This window comes from Ambystoma mexicanum, chromosome 9 (assembly GCF_040938575.1).
Source record: "Ambystoma mexicanum isolate Mex_15411 chromosome 9, UKY_AmexF1_1, whole genome shotgun sequence".
In the NCBI taxonomy this organism is placed as follows: Eukaryota; Metazoa; Chordata; class Amphibia; order Caudata; family Ambystomatidae; genus Ambystoma; species Ambystoma mexicanum.
Window position 1 is genome coordinate 464324710 of NC_090931.1, and position 23553 is coordinate 464348262.

A 23553-nucleotide genomic window follows, 5' to 3' on the forward strand; every position below is an offset into this window, starting at 1 on the left:
TTTCTCAATCCTATTGCATAAAGACTCACAAGATCTGATGTCATTTACGTTCAGACAAAGTCATCTGAAAAGTACTCATTTACCCCAGGGGTACTGCGAGTCCTCACGATTTTCAATAGGGTCCTGCAGATGGACTTAAGCAATATTGATTTAGAAAGTGTTGTGTTACAATACGTGGATGACATATTGGTCTGGAGCACCTCAGAGGAAGAGTGTAGGCGCGATTCAGTTCAGCTGATGATTATTCTTGCAGATAAAGGATATAAAGTAGACAAGGAGAAGTTACAGTAATGTCAGGAAAAAGTGCTGTACATAGGCCAGTTAATCTTGCATGAAGGAAAGAAGGGTAATCCTAAAGCCATTAACGATAAAGCACATGCAGAGATTTTTGGGACTATGTAATTATGTGAGAGCATGGGTCTTTGACTACAGTTCATACATAAGGCCCTTGTTGCAAGCTCTGAGAAAAGCACAGGCAAATCAGGAAACATGTTTTGGTAATGAGGACATGTAAGAAGGGCTTAATGAATTGAAAAAAGCAATTTGCACAGCTCCAGTTTTAAAGATTCCCGATAATGCTGAGGAATTCTTCCTATTTTTTTTGCTTTTCCAATATTTAGTTTGAGGTCTAACTGCACACATTTCTTATGGAAACAGGACAGAGACATTTTTAAACCTGAAAGAAGTAGTAGAAAGGAGAACAGCATCATCCATAAAAAACAATGCTGTGAATGTAGCCTTCACCAGCCGCGGATAGTCAAAATTGTTAAGAAACAATTCTCCTATAATGATATTAATGTAAATGGAAAATTAAAAGAGGGCAAATAGACACCCTTGGCTAACCCCTCTGTCCACCAGGAATGGGAGCGTAGCATCACCAGCCAAACTCCATCATACTGTAGCTGAGTTGACAGAATATAACAATCAAATTGGGTTAACAAAGCCTCTGGAATCTTCTTGGCCACTAATACCTCTTAAAGTGACTTCCTCAAAACACTGTCAAATGCAATTCTTAAATCAACAAATACTGCATATAATTTTGCTTTTAGATAAAAACAGATGTTTCTGGACTACCAAATAGAGGTGAAACCCCATATCTACCATACTCAAGCCTCATATCAAATCTGCCTGGAGATGACTAAGCAGGCAACCCATTCCTGCACATTTTTCAGAAGGGCTTTTGCAAACACCTTGCCAGTTAAATCCAAATGGGAGATAGAGCGATAACTCAGGGGACTCTCCCTTCCTCCCTTTTTGTGAACAGGGATGATCTGTGCCATCATCCTTGAGACAGAGACCTTGTCCTGCACGAGGATGTTGTTAAAAATGAATGTTTGAACCAGTGCACATATTACTGGCTCGCCCTTAAACAAATCCCTCAGAATTCTATCTGGCCCTACAGCTTTCCTTACCCTTTGGGCTTTTAGTACATCCTCAATATCCTTCTGAGAAAACTGCACGCATACTCCCTTCACCCCTACTGCCCTCCTAGTGGTCCTGAGTTTCAATACCCCATCTAAGATTATTGGGTCTGCATTCTTATACAGTGCTGGGAAGTGCTCACTCCGCACTGCAGGGGAATACAAGCCTGCAGTGAGGTGTCACCTCCTAAGTCCCTGTGCAAGATGAGACTCGAAAAACCCCTAGAATCGCCTACCTGGGCTGCCTCAAGAAGTGCCACCCACTTGTTAGACAGAAAATCCTTTTTTTTACTTTCTCATCAATGCCCTATAGACTGCTTTCAAAGATATCAAGTGTTTTCTATCTACTGACAGGTGTAAATCAAGGTACCGAAATATGGCCAGATTGGCCTCTCTACATGCACTGTCATACCACACTTCTCGTTTCTTTGAATGTTTTTTTATTTCATTTTTATTTCAAAAGGAGCAATGCTGGAAAGCATACTTTTGAATTTAGAAGTTATGTCGTGAACGTCACTGCACTGGGAACATTAACTTTCTTACTGCCCCAGTATTGCCTCATAAAAATTGGTTTGTAGTCACGTTCATACCTGTTTATAACCCGAAACTCCCTAATCACAGACCAGTCAGATACCAAATTAAGAATATCATTGATTCTAGACCTACCCTTTGGACCATAGTACGTATCCATTGCTGGTTGGTCCTTGGGGAACCGGCCATTACACAGATGTAACCCCAAACTATAGAGGGATCTGATTGTATCACTGGCACTAGCTTGTATTCTTTTTATGGGTGGGGAATTTAACACTCCTTTTCCCCAGGCCTCATCTTCATCTTCTCCTATTCCTTCTAGCTCTCTGATTGGATCCAACTGGAGGTTAAAACCACACAGAAGAGTCAACCCAAAGAGCCGCCTTTTGTAACTTCACATAATGCCACACATTCCATAATGGTTAAGATAGTCGGTGAGACACTTTTTTGGGTTGCTCGATTATAAACATTAAAGAAAAGCCAGGGCTTACGGCCTGACCTTTTGATTACTCATTACACGGATGGCGGAGAACCATGGCGCTATTAGCGCCATGGTTCATGCCGGTAAAATACCGGCACCGCCTTGGCGGAAAGGGGAATTACCGCCCCATTCCAAGGTTGGCGGGGCGGTGATTCCCCCTTCCACCATTGCCCTTCCCCATTCCCATTTTTGCCCCATAGGGCATAATGGGAATGGGGAAGGCGCTAATTACGGTACCGCAAATTGCGGTACCGTAATTAGCTCCCTGGGTCCCTTTGCGGGTTGGTTTTGAACGCCTGCAAAAAGCAGACGTTAAATTCCCCAACCCGCAAAGGGACCTCGTAGTAAGGCGGTAAGGATTTACCGGTACCAGTAAAATATCGGTACCGGTAAACCCTTACCGCCATCCGTGTAATGAGGCCCTAAGTGTTGAAAATTGACACAGCCTATATCCACATTTTCTATCTCCCAATTAAGGGCAGCCTCCACCCAAACAAGAAGGCCCTCCAACGGTCTACCCCTTGACTCAAATACCCTTGGTTGGTTCCCAGTTTTAGTGGCAGGGTTTCCCCTCCAATGTGGGACATTCAACTTCAAAGTGATGTTCGACCACTGTGGAAGGTACGTTCTAAACTCAATGGATAATAATCCCTGGACCAACCATGTATCTCACAAAAATACTTGAATGAAATCATCATCATACCCCTCTGGAGACCTCTGCCTACTGCAAGATACAATATCGTCCCTAATCAAGGACAAACACCCCTCCTGTGTTTAAACCAGTGAATGACTTTGTTTGTTATAGAACCCTGGTCTTCGAATGCTTCATATGATAACCTCGGGACATTGTGCAAAACAACAAAAATGTCTTTAGGGCCCTTCCCCACTGGGCACCTTAAACGCTGGAATCTATCCTTCACCATTCCCCATGAGGGCTTAGCTTCCATATTGTGATGCTGGAAATGCATCGGAGAGACAGGGCCTCCGTATCCTTGTCCTTTACTGCTTTTTATCGTGTGTTCTGTCGTGTTTTGCGCAGGAGTTCACGTGGGACTCCTGGCGGTGCAGCTCTCTCTTTTGGTTTGGTGTACAGACCCATGGGATACCCTTATGGCAGCCATGGGTGGGGGTACAACCCTGTGCCCCTAGTGTATGTTTTTAGGCACCTGCTCCATGCTGAACTTGACAGGTGCTCTGAGTATCCTCCATTTTGGGACACCCAGGCCCTGCCTTTGGAATCAGTTGATTCCTGATAGGAAACAAGATGGCCCCCATGGCCTCTTGCTTTTTTATTGCCTGTTACCTTGTTTTCCCAAAGTCCTGGGAAGCTCTGACTTTGTCCCTTCCCCCTGACCGGCTGTTGGGTGGAAGTTCCATATATGGTGCTGTTTTGAAGTCCAGGCCAGACTGTCTGGAGCCTTCCCAGTGACTGTATGCTGTGGGAACACCCTGGGGGTGGGACCTGGGTGAATGGAGTGTGTGACAAATACGCATTCTGTGTTGTGGGTGTCTACTATCTGGTGTTTGACAAAATGACTGAGACAGCCCTGCCCGAAACTGGAATGAATGCAGTGTGGAATGTTGAATGGCTGGGTACTTGTCCCAATACACATAACTTGTTGTGAGTGTCTGGAGAGGAGTGAATGGCCTGAATGCATTATGCACCTGATTGGATGCCTACCTGCATGAATGCCCTTCTGACCGATTGGTTGCCTGAGTGTGACCCAGCAGAATGAATGGGAGATCAACTAGTATATCTGGGAGCCTCTCACTGCTAGAATTCGTGTTCAGAAGCTGAAGAGTAACTGGAGTGAAACTGAAGCTTAACCTTGAAGCCCTGCTGGAAGAGAAGAATTGCTGTTGCTCTCCTTCACAATCTGAAAGCTGCTGTGTTTCCAAGAACTGACCCAGAGAGGACCTGGTAAGGCGCCCTCTTCCCGAGCTACGAGGGACCATCGTGCACCAGCTGATCTTTGCCAAAGCTCCCTGGTAGACAGACCTATGAAAGGCTGCCGACCGGAGATGGGGACTGCCGCGGAATCCCAAAGAGAAGCGCGTGGACTGATGTCCGCCACTGTCGACGACTGGCGTCGCCGACTGGAGCCGCCGTGCTCCCGTTTGCCTAAGAACTTTATTTGATCCAAGGACACTCATCTGCATCGCCGCCCGGTTTATCCCGCTGGAGAAGGCCCGACCGTCGACGCGTTGAGGAGCATCTGCCGGTGGTTTTCCCACCACCTAAAGACCACAGAGACGCCAACGACTCGACGCACTTGCTGGGCCACAGTTCTTCAACATCTCTTTGCGGTCCAGAACTACCATCACTGAGGTGCCCCGCTCACCTCTTCCTTGCAGGATGCCAACGTTCCGCCGTCGACGAGCACCGCTAGGAACGAAGATGCCACTTCACCACCGTAGTTCACCCTGTTCTCTGTCGGATGTTCGACGACCCGTGACTCCTGCCTTAAAGAGAGGGCACTCAAGAAGGGCCATTGATTCCCCGATAACGGACTCTACAATTCCAGGTACATTGGGGCTGTAGAACTATTGTAGAGGGAAATAAGACTTGTAGAACAACATATGGACTGGGCTTGTGATACATCTTGCTTTACAGGTTGCCCAGGTGGGGGCTCTCCACACAGAATTCTGCCTAGGCCAATATTCTGCCAATTGCTCAACCATCTTGCTTTCCTTCCTCTGTCTACTGCTGGTTTCCTCTGTATTGATCTGTGCGACATTTTGACAGTATAGTTGATGCACTTTAATGGGATCTGATAATATTTGTGGTACCAATTTAAAACTGTATATATTTACCATTGTTGATTTTCTGAGCACAAAATGAGTTATTGTGATAGTGTACAAAACCTTGAATATTAATTATAAAGACTGTGTTTTAACTAATACAGTGTGTGGACATTCCTTTGTGTGGGCTTGGGGACTACACTGTACTTAAGAACCAGCCTGCATCACCTCCTGAGAAGCTAGGCCTTGATTGCTCTACCATAGCTACCGAATAGAGAATCTTGGCTGGGGTCCTCTGTGCCTCTCCTCAACCATGTAGAGAGCAGAAGTACAGACACCCCCCCTCCAGTCTTTACACTGGTGACAGCGGTGGGATTCTTATGGTTTTAAGAATCAGTGTATAACCATGCCACTTACAAGGATATCTGCACTTTGTTAAATTGAGGTTTAGTTGTGTACAAGATAACTGCATTACAAGCAATGGAATCTATTGCAAATGGTAAATTGACTCGGATGAGCTTAGAGGCTCTCCAGAGTGCTTGTGAAGCCACGGAGTTAGACTTTGTGGATAAGTCTAGGGCTGAGCTGATAGCTGCCCTGGTGGACTACCAGACTGATTGTGAAACTCTTGAAGGGGGGGGTGCAACCAATGAGGACTCTACCCCGAGGTTTGTCGCTAAATATGATTCTTGGAATGCCACCATTCCTGCTGCCTCTGTTCCGAACCCCAGCACTTCCTTGGAGCTTGAGTTATTAAGGATGAAATTGGCCTTTGAATATCGCAAGTTGGAAATAGATGCTGAGCTTAAGAAAGAGGAGTTGGCACAGCAAGTGGAACTCAAGAATAGCGATCTTGATCTCAAAGACAAGGAAACTGAATGTCAGCGAATCCAGTTAGAGAAAGCTCGAGTGGAGACTTCAGCTAAACCAGTTGAGAGTGTCGGGTCCCCAGCAACCAAGTTTATGAAAGATTTGGTTGGTGTGTATGCGGAGGGTTCTGATATCCTCCAATGGATTGAAGCGATTGAAATGGCTTGTGTAATTCATGATGTTGATAAGAGAGATTGGGCTAAGTGTTTGTTAAGCAGAGTGCCTCAAACTCGATATGACTGTATTCTGAAACTGAGTGTGGAAGAAAGGGTCAGTATGAGTGCATGAAGTCTGCTTTAATTGCCAAGTTTGGCAAGACACCGACAAAATACCTTAAACGGTTCAGGGATTTAAAGAAACGAGAGAATGTGTCTTGGATTGACTGGGTGAGTGTGGTGCACATGAACATGATGGGGTGGATTGATGGTTGCAAAGTGAAAACGTTTGTTGAATTATCTCACCTTTTGTTTTTGAGCCTTTTTCTGAAGCCTGTTCACCAGAACTGCGTCAGTATGTTGCTGACCAAAAAAATTTGGATCCCTTTAAGCTGGCTAGGTTGGCTGACAAATAGGTCTCCCACCGGGTGTTCCCTAAGGACTCCAGTGGGAAGGACAAGGACAAAGAAAAGGGGACCTCTCAGAAAGCTGAGGAGTCCCAAAAGCAGTCACAGTCGGGTAAACCAAAACCTTCCTCTCCTAAGACCCAAAAATCTAGTGGGGATAAGTCATCTGTGGGTGGGAATAAGAGTAGTGGTCCAACTGCTGCAAAGCAGGCTCCCAGTGGTTCCAGTACAGTAACCCGCACTCCTGGCACTTGTTGGGATTGTGGGGCTCTGGATCACCGAAGGGGTGACTCTAAGTGTAAAGGTAAGGCACTTGGAGTACAGGCTGTCAGCCTGAGCAACCCTTACCCCATGTCTGAGGTGGAGGCCACTGTCCTCCCCTTCTCTAAAGGAACCACATTTGGTGCCCCTGTAGAGATTTCCTTTGTGTCCCTGGGGGCCTGGGACCAGTACGCAGAAGTACTGGTGACTATCCTACAGAACACCCATAGGTTTTTGAGGAGTGTCCTCTTGAATGGCCAGCCTACTACTGGTTTGAGGGACACTAGGGCAAGCATGACAGTGGTGGACAGGACCCTGCTCAAGCCAGAGGACTATGTAGGTGCTCATCTGAGAACCACCAGGTTAGCTGGTGGGTCTCCCAAATTATTGCCTGTAGCCTTAGTCACACTCATGATTGGAGACAAGACAGCAAAGCTTCCTGTCCTGGTGCAGGACAATGTCCCTACTAACATTCTGTTAGGCAATGATCTAGTAGAGTTGGGGTTGATCTCAATGGTCTTCCCCTGACTGCTGCTGCAGTCACTAGGTCACAGGTGACACAGGGTCTGGCTGTGAGTCAGGTACCCGAGCCAAAGGCGAGGCCTAAGGCAAGAAGAAGGAAGAACAAGAAGTCCACCTCTGTGCAGGGGGCTCCTTCTCTTCCTGCTGTTCCTACAGCACCCATTGTGATCCATGCACCGGACGGGCTGGGTCCAGTGGAAAACCCAAACTCAACTCCTGAGGGAGAAGAAACAGAAGACTCTCCTGTGGGAGAGGTTCTCAACCCGGAGGATCATCCCGACCTTCAATGCTTGTTAGCTGAAGGGGGTCCCTCCCAGGCAGACTTCTGTAAGGGACAGAGAGAGTGCCACTCTCTCGAGGGTCTGAGGAAACAGGCCCTGTCCCAGGCACAAGTAGAAGTACCTAGGACCTTCCCTATCTATTGGGAGGGTGAGCTCCTTGTTAGTGAGCCCACTAAGCCTGAACCTGGTGCCCTCAAGAGGTCGGTGGTACCCCAGGTTTACAGGCCCTTCCTGCTGCAGTTGGCGCATGAGGTGCCCATAGCTGATCATCTTGGGACCAAGAATACTAAGCAGAGGCTCTCTGCCCATTTCTACTGGCCTCGGATGGGAGTAGAAGTGGAGTCCCACTGCAGGACCTGCCCAACTTTCAGTTTTCTGGCAAGACTGGAGGCAGTGTCATTGCCCCACTGCAACCATTGCCAGTGGTTGGCATACCATTTGAGAGGGTGGGCATTGACATTGTTGGTCCCCTTGACTCTCCCACTTCAGGTGGACATCGGTTCATCCTGGTCTTGGTAGATCATGCCACCAGGTACCCTGAGGCTATACCCTTTCGGTCTGTAACTGCCAAGGTGGTTGCCAGGGCTCTCCTGGGCATTTTTACCCGTGTTGGATTCCCCAAGGAGGTTGTCTCTGACAGAGGATCCAACTTCATGTCTAATTACATGAAAACCATGTGGAAAGAGTGTGGAGTAACCTACAAGTTCTCCACCTCTTATCATCCCCAGACCAATGGTCTGGCTGAGAGATTTAATAAAACTCTCAAAGGCATGCTAGGTGCTTTGGAAGAGCCCCTAAGGAGAAAATGGGATCTTCTCCTGCCATGCCTGCTGTTTGCTTACAGAGAGGTACCTCAAGAGGGTGTTGGTTTCAGCCCCTTTGAGTTACTCTTTGGACATCCCGTGAGGGGGCCCCTTGCCTTGATCAGAGAAGGTTTGGAGTCCACAACTCCAGGTCCTGCCAAGCATTTGGGGGACTATGTGTTAGGCCTCAGATGGAAGATGACACAGATGATGGGTCAGGCAAAAGCAAATCTCAAGGCCAGCCAGGAATTAAATAAGTACTGGCATGACCTTAAAGCCTCGCAAGTGGATTGGACTCCGACACAGGAAATCCTTGTGATGGAGCCTACCAAGCCTAGAGCTTTGGCAGACAAGTGGACTGGACCCTTCATGATCATCTCCAAGATGGGCGAAGTCAATTATCTAGTTGACATGGGAGCCTCTGGGGTAGCCCCCCAGGTATTCCATGTTAACAGGCTCAAGCCTTTCCACAGGGGAGCAGAAGTCTCATGTCTCTTGCTAGCTTCAGAGCAAGGAGAGGATGAGAGTGAGCCCCTTCCTGATTTTCTGCATAGCTACCCTCAGGATGGCTCAGTGGGGGGAGTGCACCTCTCTCCAGATCTGAGAGCAGAACAACAGAAGGCCTGCAGGGCTTTGCTCCGGCAGTACGCCTCTCTGTTCTCACTGACACCAGACCTTACACCTTGGTGTAGGCACGAAATTGACACTGGTGACAGTGTGCCTGTCAAAAGGAGGTGCTACCATATGTCTTATACAGTTAAGAACCACATCCAGGCTGAGGTCGCCAAGATGTTGGATCTGGGTGTTATTGAACCCTCAACCAGTCCCTGGTCCAGTCTAGTGGTCCTTGTCCCCAATGCAAGTTCTCAGGCAGGTGCCAAGGATTGGATGTTCTGTGTGGACTACAGAGGAGTCAATGCCGTCACCAAAACTAACGCGCACCCATTGCCCAGGGCTGATGAGCTCGTGGACACCATAGGTGCTGCCAAAGTTGTGAGCACCTTTGACCTTACCTCAGGCTATTGGCAAATAGCTCTGACGGACCATGCCAAGGAAAAAATGGCGTTCTCATTACCAGAGGGACTCTACCAGTTTAGGGTCATGCCTTTTGGGTTGAAGAATGCCCCTGCCACCTTCCAGAGATTGGTCAATCATGCGCTCAGTGGGCTGGAGGACTTTTGTGTAGCCTACCTAGACAACATTGCCGTCTACAGTTCCACCTGGGAAGAGCATTTGACACACCTGGATAAGGTGTTGCAGGCCTTGAAAAGGGCTAACCTCACTATCAAGGCGACCAAGTGCCAGATAGCTCAGGGGAAAGTCACGTATCTTGGTCATGAGGTAGGAGGGGGTCAAATCCAACCTCTCCCCAGTAAGGTACAGGATGTACGTGACTGGAAGACTCCCACTACTCAAACCCAGGTGAGAGCCTTTTTGGGCCTTACTGGGTACTATCGCAATTTCATGGGAGACTATGGAACCATAGCTGCACCCCTGACAGCTCTGACTTCACCCAAACAACCTAGGAAGACCTTTGGACTGAAGACTGTCAGAGGGCCTTTGATGGCTTGAAAGAAAGTCTGTGTAGGGCACCTGTGTTGTGTGCGCCTGACTACAGCCGACCCTTTATCGTCCAGATGGATGCCTGCGACACCGGAATTGGAGCTGTCTTGTCCCAGTTATATGACAAAGGAAGGGAACATCCTATCATATTCATCAGTAGACAACTTAAGGGTAGAGAACTTAGGTGGGCTACTGTTGAAAAGGAATGTTTTAGCATAGTTTGGAGCCTTAGGCGTTTTAGGCACTACCTTACAGGGTCTACCTTCAAGGTCCAAACAGATCATAAGCCCCTGAAGTGGCTTTTGCAGATGAAGGGCTAGACTTCACCATAGAGCATAGACCAGGGAAGAGTCAAGAAAACGCAGATGGCCTTTCCAGAAGGTATGTTGACCGTCTGGATGAGGGTGTCTATCTCGTGAGAGATTAGGCACCCTAACCTCAGTCTGGGGGGGGGGCGACTGTGATGCTGGAAATGCATCGGAGGGACAGGGCCTCCGTATCCTTGTTCTTTGCTGCTTTTTATCGTGTGTTCTGTCGTGTTTTCCGCACAGGATTTCATGTGGGACTCCTGGAGGTGAAGCTCTCTCTTTTGGTTTGGTGTACAGACCCATGGGATACCCTTATGGCACCCATGGGTGGGGGTACAACCCTGTGCCCCTAGTGTATGTTTTGGGCACCTGTGTGTGGCCCACAGAGCAGTGTATGGGCTGGTGGCAGCTCCATGCTGAACTTGACAGGTGCTCTGAGTATCCTCCATTTTGGGAACCCAGGCCCTGCCATTGGAATCAGTTGATTCCTGATAGGAAACAAGATGGCCCCCATGGCCTCTTGCTTTCTATTGCCTGTTACCTTTTTTTCCCAAAGTCCTGGGAAGCCCTGACTCTGTCCCTTCCCCCTGACCGGCTGTTGGGTGAAAGTTCCATATATTGTGTTGTTGTGAAGTCCAGGCCAGACTGGCTGGAGCCTTCCCAGTGACTGTATGTTGTGGGTACACCCTGTGGGTGGGACCTGGGTGAATGGAGTGTGTGATGAATACGCATTCTGTGTTGTGGGTGTCTAGTATCTGGTGTTTGACACAATGACTGAGACAGCCCTGCCCGAAACTGTTATGAATGCATTGCGGAGTGTTGAATGGCTGGGTACTTGTCCCAATACACATAACTTGTTGTGAGTTTCTGGAGAGGAGTGAATTTGCCTGAATGGCCTGAGTGCACTCTGCACCTGATTAGATGCCTGCCTGCATGAATGTCCTTCTGACCGAATGGTTGCCTGAGTGTGACCCAGCAGAATGAATGGGAGATCAACGAGTATATCTGGGGGCCTCTCACTACTAGAATTCGTGTTCAGAAGCTGAAGAGTAACTGGAGAGAAACTGAAGCTTAACCTTGAAGCCCTGCTGGAAGAAAAGAATTGCTGTTGCGCTCCTTCATAATCTGAAAGCTGCTGTGTCTCCAAGAACTGACCCAGAGAGGACCTGGTAAGGCTCCCTCTTCCCGAGCTACGAGGGACCATCATGCACCAGCTGATCTTTGCCAAAGCTCCCTGGTAGACAGACCTACGAAAGGCTGCCGACCGGAGACGGGGACTGCCGCGGAATGCCAAAGATAAGCACCCGGACTGTTGTCCGCCACTGTCGACGACCGCCATCGCAGACTGGAGCCTCCATGCTCCTGTTTGCCTAAGAACTTCATTTGATCCAAGGACACTCTCGTCTGCATTGCTGCCCGCTTTATCCCGCTGGAGAAGGCCCGACCGTAGACGCGCCGAGGAGCATCTGCCGGTGGGTTTCCCGCCACCTAAAGACCACAGAGACGCCGACAACTCTACGCCCTTGCTGGGCCACAGTTCTTCAACATCTCTTTGCGGTCCAGAACTACCATCACCGAGGTGCCGCGCACGCCTCTTCCTTGCAGGACGCCAACGCTCCGTCATCGATGAGCACTGCTAGGAACGAAGCTGCCACTTCACCGCCGTAGTTCCCCCTGTTCTCCGTTGGACGTTTGACGACCCGTGACTCCTGCCTTAAAGGGAGGGCACTCAAAAAGGACCGTTGATTCCCCGACGACGAACGCTACAATTCCAGGTACATTGGGGCTGTAGAACTATTATAGAGGGAAATAAGACTCGTAGAACAACATATGGGCTGGGCTTGTGATACATCTTGCTCTACAGATTGCCCAGGTGGGGGGATCTCCACACAGAATTGTGCCTAGGCCAGTATTCTGCCAATTGTTCAACCATCTTGCTTTCCTTCCTCTCTCTACTGCTGGTTTCCTCTTTATTGATCTGTGCGACATTTTGACAGTATAGTTGATGCACTTTAATGGGATCTGATCATATTTCTGGTACCACTTTAGAACTGTATATATTTACCATTGTTGATTTTCTGAGCACGAAGTGAGTTATTGTGATAGTGTACATAACCTTGAACATTAATTATATAAAGACTGTGTTTTAACTAATACAGTGTGCAGACATTCCTTTGTGGGGGCTTGGGGACTACACTGTACTTAAGAACCAGCCTGCATCCCCTCCTGAGAAGTTAGGCCTTGAGTGCTCGACCATAGCTACTGAATAGAGAATCTTGGCTGGGGTCATCTGTGCCTCTCCTCTACCATATAGAGAGCAGAAGTACAGACACCCCCCCTCCAGTCTTTACAAATATGCCTTCTAATTGCTTCATTAATTGCGATTGCCCAGGACGAATATTCCTTGGTGGTTTACACAGTATGGGAGCATCAGAGGGCTCCCCTGGACTCTCATTGAACTAAGTCACTTTCTGGCAGTGACAGACCCAAGGGTTATGGTGTTCTTCATCAACAATTGTCTATGTTATTGGGGTTTTGGTCATACTATCCAATGTTCCCTTTATATGTTTCACCAACACCACTAGACCATCGACAACATTTTTTAAGTTCGTTATTTCTAAAACAAGATCCACCTTTGATGGTTCTTGCAAAATTTTACTGGTACTTTTGCCTATGGCCTGTAGTCCCAACCTAGGATTCCCAACTGAGGCCTTTGATCTAGATTGGGTTCTAATTGCAACTTTCCTGGTCAGTTATTTCTTTTTCCTTCGGAGGAGATCCTCAATAGGTGATATAATCCCTGCCACACTTCCCACCCCTGGACCCTTCCACTTCCCACGGTTTTCACATTTCCCCCTGTCTTTTCACCACATCTATTTCTTCATAAAAAATAATCAGTGGAAAAGAAATATTCTGGGTTAGAATAGTTGGGGAGATAACTAATTTGTCAATTTCAACCAGATCCGGGTCCGGGTCTGGGTCTGCAGGCTGGGCCAAGTTGTTTGAACTCCCCTTTCTAACTAACTCTGCCCTTTCTACAACACAGAGCAAAGTTGCACTAACTGAATTTGCCCTACCAACTGGAAGAGAATAGTTTCGACCCCCATCTGCTCGGGTTTATTTCCAACTATAACGTGCGCCAAAGATTTGCCGAGGAAGGGCCCTGATTTAATGGGTCTCCCTAGGTGTGTTGGTCCCTTGGTAGAAAAAATAGGATCCACTCCAGGAAGTTCGATAGCCTCCACATCCCTCCTTGAGAAAACACAATTTGAGGTAACATTAGTTTTTTCCCACTGGCATAGAATCTTTTTCTATGTCAGATAATAACAAATCAATTTCTGAAATCAGTATGTTCACTTCCCTGATTGGGTGAACAATATTAAATAATGTTTTTTTAAAAGCACCATTGGGGAAAATTCAGCCTTCCTTTTTGACATTGTTTTATTTATTTAATTGTGTTTTCATGAAGCGCTTAATACCTGAAGTCAGTAAGCACGGATGCAGAATTCGAACCTCTGTCGCTGCGTGTGGTCTTGTTTCCAAGACCAACATGTTGTCCCTGTGCTATCTTCTGTTCCAGACCGCGAGCGACAAGGAAACTCGCTGGAAAAGGGAAGGAGTAAACTAAAACCAGAAACCTACACAAAGAGCCAAAAATCAATACTCCCCAAATTGGTACATGAATCCCCAGACAGTTCCGGCTAAAATGCACAATACAACACTAATAGTTGATGGGCTATCCTTTATTTGGGCTCGGTTGCACCTTGCTCTTAGCACCATACAGCAACAGCAGCATGAAATAAAACCCCAAAACCGCTGCTGTCCCCCACAAATAGCCACAGCTAAAGTACAAAGTGCAAGATGTGCAGTGCAAAAAAGCGTATGTGCAAAAAGATGGACTATGATGTACTTGTCAATCACCAACTAAACATTAAAATAAACCCTCTCCACTCCACTCCTCATGCATGCATACATACATACACTGCCCGCAGTGCGCAAGCAACGCTCATGCACTCACGCAAAACGCCTAACAATAATATATATCGCAATCCATATAAATATATAAATGTATAAGACCAATTCCACAAACCACTTCTAAAAATAACTTGTGCTAAACACAGTCTGTTAATGTAATACAGATAATACAGATAACAATTCAAAAGTAATCAGTCAGATAAAGTCAAAAGAGGAGACTAAATTCCTCCCAAAGAGTTGAATGCTGCTTAAAACCTGTGCAGTGTGAGGCAGCTCAGAGGGCTGCCAGAGTCCATCTCCCTCCCCTCTCTCCCGCACCTGAAAATCGTCATGTATTGAGGTTGCAGGAGGGCGGGCTGGAGCAACAAAGTGGATAGCTGTAAATGGTTTTATATAAAAATAAGTGTCTCAATGGAGCTGAATATGCTGTCCTCTAATTACACTTTTGTCTGCACAGGAATTACCACAACGTAGCTACTCCCCCACAGAACCCAGTAAGCTTGTCCTGTCGATCGTCTGCAGGTCTGTGTAGATTAATTGAATTTCAAACCTCCCAATTACCCCAGCTCCACTTATCTGAGTAGCACGCAACTCGGCGTTAGTACATAACCAGCGTATAAACTGGGGGAAAATAACCCATGGTGCCTAAGCAGGATGAATACAGCTTTCAATTTTCCATATTCCGGGTACCATCAGCAGCATATCTTTGTTTCCAAAGTCCTCGTGCTGTCCATTCTGCAGGTCCATTAGTAGGCTCAGTTGCCTTGCCTTGCCCTGCTCAATTAGCCCTACAGCACAATAAGCCAAGTCCCCCTTGCTGCTTTACAATGGCACAGGGACACGAAAGAGCAAGCAAGAGAATGCAACTGCATCTTACTCTCCTCAACCCTTTTACTCCGAACAGCCTCCTGCTCTAAACAGCAGCCCTTTGCCATGGCAGGCCTTCACCGCGCTGGGACCAAGGAAGGGCTTTAAAAATGAAAGAAAGTTACGGTCAGCAGCACACCCGAACCTCCTGCTACCTGTTGCTCTAAACAGCGGCCCTTTACCACAGCCATGTTGAATTTTCACATTGGACAGATGTGCCTTGATGATAGCATACACAAAATGTGTGCCCTGGTCACTACTGATGTTTACAAGTACTCCAAACCTGTGGACAATGTCTTTCAGTAAGATTTTAACGCCTGTCATTGCATCCAATTTCCTGTATGGGTAAGCCTTCACCCACCCTGAAAACACATCAAAAATAACAAACTTGCTATTGGCAATTATTACAGCGTCACAGCTGTAAGAAATCAATTTGTAGACCCACAAAGGTACCATGAGGAGTTAAATGTGCCCCCTGGGTTGAAGGTACAGTCTTTCCCATATTATTCTGGAGACAGATATTGCGTCGCTAGCTGTATACTTGCGCCATCTTGACAAACTCTGGGGCAAACCATGAAAGATTCGGGCACATGACGAATCCACCCTCCCCCCAAATGTGCCTGTCCATGATACAATCTGACAAGGTGAGATATTTAAATCTTGAGGGCCACTAATTGACCTGGGTCATCTTTTCACAGAGAGTCGTTGTGCAATAGACAACTATTCCATATCTAATTATCTTTTTCATTAGAGGGGGTATTTTCTTGTACTAAAGCGAGATCGTCCAAAGTTGTATAGGGGGAAGGATCATAACTGCCTCTGACAGTAAGGACATATCAATCCTTGCTGTCTAATGTAGCAGCCAGCCTAGCAGTGGATTCCCAAAAATCATTGCTGAAACTAATTGGATCATCTAAAGACTGGTGAGCAGCACACTTGATGATAGCTAACGTTTCAGGCAACATAATGGCATCTGGCAAAACATTTGCATAAAGTTTGTTCATTATAAGGTTTCATGTCAAAGTTAAGAATCCTCACTGTTTCCAGAGTTGGCCAAAGTTGTGGCCTACCCCAAAGACATACCACAAGTTGGTAAAAATGTTAAAGGGGCAAAACACGTGTTGGCTGTTTATATACGTTAAATATGAGAAGCAATTTTCTGAATAATATGGACATTGGTTAACTTGCAATCAACTGATTTGAATGGATGTGATCTTGAAAGGGAGTTTTTTCGGCACAGGTTACCATACTGTCTTGTGATTGGTATACATGTTAATTACTGCTGCATGATTAAGAGACAAGCTCTGGTAAGGGGTACTAATTCTGCCATCTATGCAGTGGTATATTGGGGCAACCTTCTGCTCTCCACCGCCTCCACAGAACCACCCACCATGTATCCTACTACCAACTTCCCATTCTGATTTCTAAAACACTATTCGTCAACAATATACAGTAAATCTGTTTCAGGTATGATATGATATGACATCTATACCGCACCTGTACACAAGTGTCTCCAGGTGATACAAGACAAGGGTGGGAAGACATAGGGAGGACAAGACAAGCAATCCTACTAGGCCTTGTGTCATTCGGATCGTGCAAGTGTGACAATAGAAGTGCAAGGGGAAGGAAGGGGGAAGTGCATGGAAGAGGAAAAGGGGGAAGTGCGATCAGGCACCATGGCTCTGAGTAAGTGCAGCCAGGGCAGCGTGGCTCTAGATAAGTGCAGGAGGCAGATGGCTGTAGGGGTTTCAGTTACAGCCCCTAAGTGCGTGGTAAGCCAGGTGTCAGTGCAAGGAAGACCAGTCATGGAGGACCCTGGTAGCCAGTGAGACTCTGAGGGAACCAAGCAACCAGTCGGCACAGCAGACAGGTAAGTTAGCAAGGGAGCAAGAGAGAGAAGGCAGAGGAGAAAAGGAGGGTTTTGAGCTGCTTAGAAAACTTAATGTGGTCGGGCTCAAGTCTGAGAGGGGCAGGGAGGTTGTTCCAGAGGGAGGCACCAGCAAAGGAGAGAGATCTACCCCCCACTCTCTGTCTGGAGAAGCATCTGACCCTCAGAGAATTTTCAGGTCACTGAGCGAAGGGCTCTAGAAGGTACCAGTAGATTAGTGAGATCAGCAGGTGGCATCAACAATCTGTAAGGGTTGTGCAATCATGTGGAGTCCTATCTTTTGGTTCTTCTTTTACGTGAGGATGCCGTAGGGGGGCTGGATTTACCACAGAACATCAGGTCAGGGTAATATTTGAAGAATTCAAAAGAAGAATCTCATATTTTCCTGCTCTAGAAACCGACATGTGTTGCATCTTGGTTTTCAACAACAATGAGACTACAGCATGAGGACTACTACCTCTAACGTAGATCCTAATACAATGTTCTCACTCTGCTCTACCATCAAAGCTGCTGCATTCCAGCATCCACAGAGTCCAACTCTTTAATAAGCAATAGATCTATGATTAATACCATGTTTATTGGACTGCTACAGTGAATCTATCCTTCACATGACTATACAAAGTAAACACTTTTTTATAGTCTGGGAGCCGCAAGGCAGTATCTTCAGATAGATATGACTTTATCTTAATGCAGTCTTATTCTGACTCTAGAGTCAATGCTAAGTGTTCCACAGTATTGACTCTAGTATACTGTTGAAGAGGCTTAGCTATCTCAGCATAACCTGAGATCCATTGTCAGCAGTAACCGACTATTCCCAAAAATTCTGTCATCTGTGTGACGGTCTGAGGTTTTGGAATATTATAACTAGCCTGTTTATGAGAGGTCAATATCAATCGATAGCCTTTCATAATGTAATTTCCTAAATAGTTGACTCACTGTGTGCACAACTGTAAATTCAGCTTCATGCTTTATGACCTCTCTCTGCCAGGGCAGTCACTAACACTGGAATATCTTGTTTGCAAGCCTCATTGGATGGTGTCCCTATCTGTAAATATTCTATGTATTGGAGCAACACAGACCTTCTAGGTAACCTTATGGCACCTAAATCCTTTTTTTAACTGATTTCAGAACAGGGTGGAAGGCTCCTTATATAACTGGGGTAGTCTCATCCAGGTGTACTGGACTCCTTTGTGCAAAAATGCAAACAAATATTGACTATCCTGGTGTATGGGGACAGAAAACAATGCTGAATAAAGATTTACTACGGTGAAATTGGTGGATACTGAAAGTATTTATGAAAGAATAGTGGCAAGCATTGGTACCACTGCAAACGAAGGCATCACAGCTTGTAGATATTGAACAAAATGGTAAGTAGACTTTCCAGGCTTCTTCTTAGGCAATATCAGAGTGTTGTATGTGCTGCTAGTAAACACAATAGTCTCTTGATTTAAGAGAGATTAAATAATGGGGGTAATACCTATTTCAGCTTCATGCTTCAAGGTCAAATGAGGGGTACATGGAGGTCTTTTGAATCAATCTGCTTTGATCCTGACAGGCTCAGCTGTGTAAATGTTCCCAACCTTGTTATCATGTGTGGACCAAAACAAGACAGGGCTGGTGTCTATCATTTCCTTTAACTCATCTGACCATCACGTCTCCCCTTTCACCACATCTTCCACTGTTTCAATCTGAAGGGTGACAAGGACTGCTTCAGTATTGGCAGAAGTTACACTCAAATGCACTCCATCCGGTGTTCAGTATATAGTGCACCTGAGCTTACATACAAGATTTCTGCCTAAGATGTTTACTGGTGCATGCTGGTCAATGCTGTTTTGTCTCCCACCCAAAAAACACCTCAACACTGCATGACCCCTGCCGTCTGCTCTTCCCGTCAATCTCTGCATCAAGCAGAGCAGCAATGAAAGAAGACTGAGTCTCCACAGGATCTCAATACTCTGTCTTCTCTTCATGCTTCTTATGATTCATCATTATTATCTGCTAAAAGACAATACCATGCTAATCCTCTTCTTACTCTCTTATCCCACCCTCGTCATCTTGTTCAGACCCTTAATAATATTCTTACTCCCCATCCCCTAATCCATCCCTCTACTCTTCTCTCATACCTCTGATCTTACTAATTACTTTACTTTGAAAGTGTACGCTCTTCTTGGCTCATTTCCAAATACCCATTCTTCTGATTCTGCTGTAACTCAAATGTCTTCCCTATCTGCTATGACTCCTTTCTGTGCTCTTATTGAGACAGGCCTTGCAATACACTTATCTCAGGCCCACCCCACTGTAGCACCTTCTGATCTGATGCCTTCTGTTCTTATCCCTATGGTCTATCCTTCTCATCTATCTTACTTAACTATACTTTGCAATAACTATCTGTGCTCCCCAACCTTTCCAGATAACTTCATGCATGCCACTATTCTTGAAATTCTCAAAAGCCCTCACTGTCATGAACCATCGGACATGCCCCTTCTGGGCCTCCTGGTCCCTGACACGTCGGGGCTTACACTCTGTTGTACTACCAACATGGCCACAAGCACATAACGCAGCCTACCAGCTTTCACGTCCAATGCAGCACGTTCTATAAAGTAGCCACACCCCTGCGGCCCGCGCGTCTCATCGCTACTGTTAGCTGTGGTCAGACGTGCGCTCCGTAGTTCACCTTTGCGGAACTCTGTTGTTCCCTGGGTCCCGGACCTTCTGCCTTCCTACTATTCTCACTCCTTCTTATTCAGCCTTCTCCCGGATTCCGTGCACCCACCTCCAAGTGCTCCTTCCCCTTTTCCTGGACTTCCTGGAGTTTCCTAGCGATCCCGGACTTGAAGCTGGACGAACACTGGAAGCCGAAGACGGCCGAGCGGGCTTGTACAAGACCCAAACCATACGAAAGAAAACTCCTCCTAAGGATTCCATCAAGCAGCGAAAACAGGTGAGAAAAGGGGAACCTGTGACAGATTGAGACTCCACCTGACCGAAGTCGATACAGACATGGAGGCAGCCATTCAAGGTCTTATGCACGGCATGCAAGAACTAACGACCGAAGTACAAAACCTAAAGGCAGAGAATGCCGCGTTAATACAATTAGTCTTATCCTGCGACTCTGCCACGAAGGAGAGCGTACTATTGGGCGGCATTGTAGACAAATACGATGGGTCAGCAAAAGACCGTCATGGATTCCTTGATTCCTGTTTGGTCCACTTTACTTTTAAGCCCTATTATTTCTCTACTCCCAGGGCTAAGGTGGGCTTTATTATTTCACACCTTTCCGGAAATGCATTAACCTGGGCCACCCCATTAGTTAATGCCAGAGATGCCCTCCTGGATGATTATGACAGATTCATTCAAGCTCTCAGGACCATGTTTGACCGCCCAGAACAGGTCTATAGTGCTCAGGAACATCTACTCGATTTCCAGCAGGGCTCCCAGGACATGCTCACGTGTGTAACACGATTCAAGCAATTGACTAAAGAAGCGGACTGGTCCTCTGAAGCTTGCTTCACTTTCTTTCGAAAGGGGGCTAAACGAAGACATCAAGGATGAACTAGCCAGGGTGTCACATCCAAGTTCATACTAGGCCCTTATGGATCGCGCTCTACAGATTGAATTTCGCATACAGGAAAGGAAGGCAGAGAAAAAGAAGACCAAGTTACCCTTCCAGAAGAACCCCATAGAGACTTCCTCGAAATCTGAAAGTGGTTCTGTCCCTACTAACGAACCCCAACCCATGCAACTAGGGGCCTTCCGTGGACCCATAGCCCCCCAAGAAAGGTTACGAAGGATCCATACCGGCCTATGCACGTATTGCGCCTCGGACAAACATTTAGTGAGAGAGTGTCCTATAGCCCCTCCGCGGCATTCGGGAAACGCCAGCTCCCGATCCTAGATGGAGCACAGTTTCGGGAGAGAGATGTTGGCTCCACATCTATTCCATCCTTGAACTCTCCTGGACAAAACAATCTGGTAATTTTACAGGCCTTTCTATCGCCATCCAAGAAGGAAACCTACCCCATTCTGGCATTATTGGACTGTGGGACCATGGGAATATTCATAGATCAAGAATGGGTCTTTAAACACTGTATTCCTTTCGAATCCCGGAATATCAAACAACCTGTAGAAGCAATTGATGGAAGACCTCTTTCTTCAGGACCTATAACACTTCAGACCAAAGAAATCGAGCTTACAATAAACCACCATCGAGAGAAGATAAAGTTTGATATCATAAAGTCCGCCCATTACCCAATGGTTTTGGGAATGCCATGGCTACAAAAACACAATCCATACACCAATTGGGCAGCAGGTTCCTTGTTCCTGGGTTCCGAGCATTGCATGTCTTATTGCCTACTCCTGGATCCTGCTCCGACACCATCGGAAGGACTTTCAGCAAACCTTCAAGCTCCACTCACGGTCTCAAACATCATCCAGGTTCCTAAAATCTATCAGGAATACTCTGATGTGTTCTCTTCCGCTATTGTTCAAGCCTTAACTCCTCATAGACCAGAAGACTGTGCTATTGAAACCAAACCTTCAGCTGTGATTCCCTTTTGAAGGATGTTCATTTTATCCGAACCTGAGAAAAAAGCCCTCCAAGAGTACCTAGATACTAACCTTGGAAATGGCACCATACGACCATCCACATCTCCAGCCGGAGCTTCACTGTTTTTCATTCCAAAGAAAGACACCAATGAGCTCAGACATTGTCTTGATTATCGAAGTCTAAATCAGTGTACCCTTAAGGATCGCTATCCGTTGACCTTGATCTCAGATATCCTGGAGGCATTAAGAGGAGCCCTAATATTCACCAAGTTGGATCTCAGAGGTGCCTACCATCTGTTCCGTATTAGAGAAGGTGACGAATGGAAGACAGCCTTTAGAACACCCTTTGATCATTATGAATACTTGGTCATGCCCTTTGGACTTGCTAATGCCCCGGCGGTCTTCCAACGCTTCATGGGTCAGGTGTTTTCGGATATGCTATTTCTCTTCATCATCATGTATCTAGACGACATCTTAATATTCTCTAAGGACCCTCACAAGCATGAGGAACATGTTAAGACAGTGTTACAATGGCTATGTGAACACAAGCTCCTGGCAAAACCAGAGAAGTGCCTTTTTCATGTCTCTACTGTTCACTATCTAGGATTTGTCCTTAGCCCAGAAGGTATTGGAATGGATCAATCCAAAGTAAAAGCCATACTATCCTGGCCAAGTTTGACCACCGTGAAACAGATCCAGTCTTTCCTGGGCTTAGCTAATTCTATAGAAAATTCATACCTTCTTTTTCCGAAATAGTCCGACCAATTATTGCCTTGTTGAAGAAAGACGCTCCCTTTCATTGGACAACAACTCAGGAGGAAGCCTTCCAACGGTTGAAAACAGAGTTTACACAAGCCCCCATCCCCGCACAACCTGATATCAACCGGCCCTTCCTAGTGGAAACAGACTCCTCTAACTATGCCATTGGAGCAGCTCTGAAACAGGAATTTGATGACAGACTGGAACATCCTATTGCTTATCTTTCACGGACGTTAACTCCCAGTGAAACCCATTACTCTGTATTAGAAAAGGAATTGCTAGCCATCCGTCAAGCCTTCACCGAGTGGCGTCATTTACTTCTGGAAGCAAAACATCCTGTCCAGGTTCGCACGAACCATCGAAATCTTCAAGTATTACAGGCCCTGGAATGTAGGAATAGCCGTCAAGCCCGTTGGGCCTTTTTCTTTGCCCAGTACCAGTTCCAGATTCATCATGTTCCTGGAACACAGAATATAATTGCTGACGCCCTATCTCAACGTCCTGACTATGAACCCCCTGAAGACCGGACATTTCCTAAGATGTTTCCCCATACGATATTTGTAGCTCAAGCAGTCAGCCTCCTGGAAGAAGTTCGCATGCAGACCCAGTCCACTGAGCTCTGGAGAGATATTTCAAGGAGGAATCAATGGAATCTGAGAATCAAGGACGGATATTTGTTCAAGGATAATGCTCTAGTTATTCTCACACAAAAACTGCAACAAAGGATAATAAACCTCTGTCACGATACCCTTCACTCTGGACATCGTGGCATTACCAATACCCTCTGTCTGATACAAAGGCAATTTTGGTGGCCTAGAATTAAAACTGATGTACAACTGTACGTACAAGCCTGTTCTGTCTGTAGTCAAAACAAACATGATAACAAGAGAACGGCGGGTCTCTTACTGCAGCCTACACTACCAACAAGGCCTTGGGAATTCATTGCTACAGACTTCATTGTGGAATTGCCACCTTCCAGGGGATACACGACTATCATGGTCACCATTGACTTGTTCACTCATATGGCTAATTTCACCCCTCTGTATAAACTGCCATCCTCATCAGAACTTGCTGGAATCTTCCTGGTACACATTTTCCAACTTCATGGACTCCCTTCCAAGATCATATCAGACAGAGGGCCTCAATACATTTCTCAGTTTTGGAAACACCTTTG